This window comes from Medicago sativa, chromosome 4 (genome assembly GCF_051527215.1).
Source record: "Medicago sativa cultivar Bolivia chromosome 4, Bolivia_mono, whole genome shotgun sequence".
NCBI classification, from domain to species: Eukaryota; Viridiplantae; Streptophyta; class Magnoliopsida; order Fabales; family Fabaceae; genus Medicago; species Medicago sativa.
The window spans coordinates 78,872,988-78,880,015 of NC_140752.1; positions in this window are offsets into that span (position 1 = coordinate 78,872,988).

The following is a 7,028-nucleotide window of genomic DNA, read 5'->3' on the forward strand; positions in this document are numbered from 1 at the left end:
CCGTTTGGTGTTTGTCATGCTCATTCATGATGTAAGACTGCATTACACAACATTATAAAAATATGGGTCATGTTAACTTGTGCTCTAAGGGCACATGTTAAGGAACCCAAAAAAAGCAACTTTGCATTGAAAAACATGATATTTTAACTTTTTAGAAGTTGACTACACGATTTTTTAGACGTATATTTCTATAAAGAACTCCTTAACATGTGTCCTAGAGGGCACAAGTTAACATTTGCCTAAAAATATTTAGAAGCTGTATACATTTGCCAAAAGGTGGACAAATCCATTTCTTTTCAGAAGATAAAGATTTTGGAAAAAGAGATGTACAACGAGCCAATTTGATGAAGAAAAAAAATATACTCCCTCCGTCCCAGAATAACTGACCTATTTTCTAAAAAAAGGTGTCTCAAAATAATTTTCAATACAACTTTCATCATTTCCAATATAATATAACACTAAATAATACTACTTTTATCATTCTCAATACAATATATTCCACTTTCCTCTTTATTTATACATTTTTCTTAATATGTGTGAAAAACAAAATTGTGTCAATTAAATTGGGACGGAGGTAGTATAAGAAAATTAAAGATACATTTTTAAACTTTATCACACTTATGTACGATTGTAACAATCTAAATAAAGGGTTTTCAAAATCTACTCAGTTGTAACTTGTGGTCCTGACGAAATAGACAATCTAAGGCACATTCTTCAATAATGACTTAAAATCTGCTTCAAAATCAAGGAAAAAAAATATTGTAGCAGGTTTTCACATTGTTTTACTTTATCAGTTGAAGAAAAAATTGGTGGTCCAACAAAAAAAAAGATAGAGGAAATTTTTGTTCAGGGCCTTTTCAAAGAGTACATATAGCATCCATATTCACTAAAAAAAAAAAATGTTATATGGTTTAGGGTGTAAGTATGTGACCTTAATTCATTATATTAAGGTAGAGAAAGGTGCAAAATGAGAGTAAAGTTAAAGGTGGATCCAACCCATTTGAGTATGTTCATTATTGTCGTCTTACACTTCCAAGTCTCTACCTAGTTTTCCTCATGCTACCATCTCTCACTTTTTCATAGTGGCACAGGACTTTCTCTGTTTATAAACTGTGTAAAAGGAGTACTTTGAAGCCACTTTGGGGAAATTTTATTTTTTCAACTGGCCTTTTCAACTTTTGGTACAAACACTCTTGTTTCCTAATGTTGTGAATGATTAGTGGAATGAGATTTGGGGAAGATCCCAGTACATATTTATTCCCTTAATCTGAATAATTTAACACAACATTCTTTTATGACAAATGCCAATTATAAAATAACATATATTAAGATGTATAATGTAATGTATTGCAAGCATGAACTTTCATCAAATTATTTACAAGACAAATCATGATTCATATGGGAACACATGCATATTCTACAAACTATACCACCTCTCCTTTTCTGGGGCCTAAAGAGAAAGCTATGCATAAAGATTAAGCTCACACCAACTCTTAATTACTTTAGTTTGCTTTTTTTTATTTCATGATTGTTTCACATATCAAGCACCAACCAATTAGGGTTCTTTTGACAAGTGTCCAATTAAGATTTAAGTAACAAGTTTTAGTTAAACAAAGATCCAAAACGCGTTTGAGGCTTTTAATCAGTCACATAAATTAGTGACTCAATTAGCCAGCTAATTTTGTGCATAAATTATCATATTTGTTTCTCATCCATATAAAAGATGGGTCATGTTAATCGGTGCCCTGGAACACCGGTTAAGGAAATCAAAAAAAGAAAGTTTTAAATTGAAAATAACACTTTTTAGACTTTTGAAGAGTTGATTGCACAAGTTCCAATGTCATATTACTATATTTGTTTCCTTAACCAATGCTCTGGGGCATTGGTTAAGGGTCATGTTAACCGGTGCACATGAGGCACTAGTTAATGAAATAAAAAAAAAAAAAATTAAGTTGAAAATATCACTTTTTAGATTAATGTCATTTTTAACAATCATTGTGAAATCAAGTCATGACATGATGGCAAGATGGTGATGATGCATTGTTGATGCTATTTTGATGTATAATCTTCAAGCAAGAGATGGGTCAGGGCCATGAATTGTTTCATCATTGAAACTGCCTAACTGGTGTCAAATTCTATGGTCGAGAAAATGTTATTGGATTGCATTATTCTGTATGTAATTCATTATCACAAGTTGATAATAATGGAAGTAAACTCTTGCTCAATGCCTTAAATGGCAGCATTGGTATAAGATGTGAATCATTGTACCATGTGACAGAATATCATATGTGAATCTTTTTCTGACCCGATTTATACAAGTTTGTCCAAGGCAAAACAGTTCTGTTTTGCATAGTCTTGTACTAGAATTGAAACTAGGTAAAAACATGTAATCAAACCAAACAACAAAACTAAATGGTTCTCGGTTCAAATGGTTGAATTGATCGATTCAGTTCGATTTTTAAAACATTAGTTGCGTTCCTCTATCAACTAAGCTAATAGACCTAGAGGATATGACCATCTAGGTACCTGATTAGAGAGATAATTTATTATTAGAGGATTCAACTAGAGATAACATCCCAAGATGGCAAATTGATTGATGGATGAATATTCCCTTGGCATGTATTTGTAACTTGCATTTTACAACTATCCATCATGTCCATCCAGTCACATGTGCTGGGTAGAATAAGAGAAAGTAGAATTGAGTGGTAGAGGCATGTCATGTACAAGACTTCAGCACTATAATACAAAGTCTTTAGTGGTCTATAGCCAAAGGATTAAGCATTTCCCCTTTAGTACTACTTTTTTTTATACACATATATCCTTTATTATTATTGAACTATAAAACGGAATGTAGTCGTGAGCTTAACTCAGTTGGTAGGGACAATGCATAATATATGCAAAGTCTGAGGTTCAAACCTCTGCCACCCGAAAAAAAAAAAAGTATAAAAGGGAATACAAGCAAAGTTGAAGGAGGGAAAGTATAATACGTATAGGAAAGTAGAAACACACAAATGGAGGCCTTCAAGTGTTGGAGGTACAGATTCCTTTTTAGACATAGGAGTGAAGTGTAGTGTAGATGCTTGTATACCCTTCATCATCATACATAAAAGGAATGGTGTATATGAATTCAAATGGTGTAAAACATTGCATGTGAACTTGGTAGGTTTGTCACTGCATTTTAGTAGTTAAAATTGTTTTTTAACTATATATTTTGATAGAAAGAGAGGGTTGGCCCAACAATCGTATTAATGGTTTGTTTGGAACCACGGTAAGAGAGACACTATCGTGTGTTTTTCTAATGCTACAAATAGTAGCTTCTTGTTTTTTCATGGTGGGAGGGGTCTAGACGCACATGTTTGACGGGTACGTAGAAGCTAACTCAAACAAACGCTAAGGCTTTGTCTAAAAATATAATTTTTTATTACTAAAATAAAAAGCAATCTACTCAGCTATTTCTTTTAAATTAAAATTAATAAAAAAATTCTAAAACTAATATTGTTTCAACAAAGAAGGTCTCATGAAAATTTGTCTTAGTTCTCCATACATGCAGTGTGAGGCTCTATTGAAGGATATAATTTTTTTTTTACTCAATTTTAAAGACATTATTAGTTAGACGATTTTCTGTTCATGTTATGTGGTGCACACATAACACTTAGATGCATACACCATCAAATATAAATAGTAAATTCCTTTCCCTACCTACCTCAACTTGAGGGAAATGGTCAGAAACAAATAAATTACTAGTAGATAAAGAAAGCAAAACCGATTGAACAAAAAGTTCAGGCTGTCAATTATTAACTATTAAGGAGAGAAAAAGATGCATCCTTCATGATTTTGAAGGGCTATTGCTCTATCAACATGCTTGTTTGTGCCTTTGTAACGTAAAAATCCGGCTAAACCTTTTACGGTCCATGCAACTCATCATCACTTCCTCCACGCTATATCCCATGATTGAAACATTTGAAGTTGAAAGGTGAAACATCGATTATAACTTTGTGAATAGTGAAAGTTTATTGGAGTGATTCACATAGATTTGTCAACGAGTTTACAAACAAGTGCTCATATATTTTTTTGGGTCATGTTAATTAATTCTAGACTAGAAGCAAAGGTTCACCATAAGGGTCCACTTGGCTGGGTCCAGTAATTTCATAATCTTGAAGACATAATTTTGAAGTAGTAATTAAGGAAAGTAAATATAAAAACACTAGTAAAGTTCTTGAAGATCTAATTATAACAAAATATGTCGTGCTTGCTTTTATTTTCCATCAACTTATATAACAAATATGTAACTTTTCAATCATGTTTGTAGCTTTTTCATATCATTGTGTAACTTTATTGAATAAAGTCTATATTGCAATGTAATGTTGTTATTTTTACAATTGTAGCAAAAAAGATATAATGACTTGATTAAATTGGATGTCTCGAGACTTCATACTTCTCAAATCTCAAGAGTCAATAATCATAAACAAGGTAAAAACATGTACAAAAGTCAATGATTTTACTGGACATGTTTACAATTGTACTCCCTCCGTTCCTATATATAAGAAAATTTTCAAAAAACTATTTGGTTCTATTTATAAGAAAAAGTGACAATTTTTAAGATACATTTATTGTTTAAAATACTTTTCTAACCCTCATTTAATGTTGGTCTTTTCAATATTAGTAGGTATATTTAATACTTCACAAATTTTTAAGAGGGTATATTTGTAAAAACATTCAAAAAAAATTACAACAACTAATGATTGTCTTGGTTTTGATAATTTTTGGTTTCTTTTCTTCTATAAAGGATCGGAGGGAATAGCAAAAATAGACTCTCAAAATAAAATGTCTTGATTAAAAAATAGATGTCTTAAACTACGAGCCTGTTTGGTTCAGCTTTTGGCTTGCCAAAAGCAATTATAAACAGTGCCAAAAGCAATTCTAGCCAAAAACAACATGTTTGGTTTGGCTTTTCAGAATTGCTTTTATCCTCCAAAAGCAATTCTCGATGAAGCTACAAATCCTAGCTTCTAGCTTTTCTAGAATCAATTATAAACAGTAAATTTTATATTTTATTATTACAACCTATTATTTTCCTTTATTGCCCTTTATCAATTCTCCTTCTTTATCAATTCTCCTTTAGCTATGTCTATTTTAGTAATTATACATTCAAAAGCAATTCTACATAATTGTATCCAAACATAAATCAGTTTAATCAATTCTACATAATTGTATCCAAACATAAATCAATTCTCTCAGAATCAATTCTGTCAGAATCAATTATATTCAAAGCTGAACCAAACACACACTACATACTTCTCAAATCTCAAGAGTGAAAAGAATCATGAAAAAGGTTAAAACGTGTACAAAAGTCAATGATTTTACTGGCCAAGTCTTACCTCAGAAGCAAAGTCAGAAATTACTAACCGTTACGGGGCATGCTTATGATACATACATGATGTTGTTATGTTGGGGGTGAGAAAACAGACAATTTTTAAATATGTTTTTGGTCCTTATAAAATTGAGAACTTCTATGTTTAATCCTTACTTAATTTTAATAGTTTTTTTAATTCCTACAAAAAAAATTACTTATAATTTTAGTCCTTGCTAAAACAAAATTTGTTTAATTATCCTTAAACTCTTAAATTTTTTAACGGTTTTTTTTATACAAGTTTAGAACACTATAAAAGGTTCATTTACTAAAATCTAGAATTTTTTAACATGAAATAAATTAAATATGAATTTTTTGAAACGACAAAAGTTTAAGATAAAAGTAACAAAAATATGAACTTAGAAATCAAATTTTTGCGATATCTTTTCGGAGTAACTTTTAATAACGTTCTTAACACGCCTGTAAAAAATTGTTGAAAAACTTTAGAGTTTAAGCATAAATTAATCAAATTTGGATTGAGTAAAGACTAATATTGAGTGCAGAATTTTTTTATAAAAACTAAAAAAACTATTAAAATTAAGTAATGACTAAATTTAGAAGGTCGCAATTTTATAGGGACCAAAAATATATTTAACTTTTTTTAGCGGGTTAAGCATATACTCCCTCCGTTTCAAAATGAATGTCATTTTAGGCAAAAAAATTTGTTTCAAAATGAATGTCACTTTACATTTTCAATACAACTTTATTTTTTTCTTCCAACTTTACCCTCTCCAACTTTTCTCTCACACAATTTTCAATGCAACTTTAAGTTTGTCTTTTTCTTATAAAAGTAAGGGCAGTTTAATAAAAGTGTTATGTTTAATGATTATTTCATTCCATTCCTTAATCTGTGTGCAATTGCCTAAAACGACACTCATTTTAAAACGGAGGGAATATTATTTTGTGTTTTGCACACAACAATAAATTGTTTTAAAATGCGGGATCAAAAAAGTGTTTCAAAATAAATCCAAATCGAAACAAAAACATACAAAAAAAAAATCCAAATCGATTATTTGTACAGGTCATAAGTGTAACAGTTCGGTTTGGATTGGTTTTCAGTCAAAAAAATGTCCGAACCGATGAAACGTTCATCGGTTTGGATTGGTTCAGTTTTCACTGTTTTTAAAAAAAGAAACCGAACCAAATTAATCGGTTTGGTTCGATTTGGATTGGTTCGGTTGGTCGGTTTATTTAAAAATACAATTAAAAAAATTCATATTCTCACAACATATTTCATAAAACTTTGTATAATTGTATTTCATATTTTGTTTTTTCATGCTCTCTATTTTTCATACAACTTTTTATAACTAACTTTACTCAATATTTCGAACATATGATTCAAGATTCATTCATCCATCATTCTTCAAAAACAACTTCATCAAACTCGAATATTTCAATCATTCATGATCCATACATGCATAGAATATTTCAATCATTCATGATCCATACATGCATCATTCAACAACAAACACAAAAATTCCAAAAGAACATCCTAAAATTAAAACATAGTCAAAATAACAAATCCATGCAAACTGAAATTAAAACATCATGAAATTTAAACATCGTGAAATTATGGTCGCCGAGAAATTAAATAAAATTTCAAAGAAAATAAAATTCA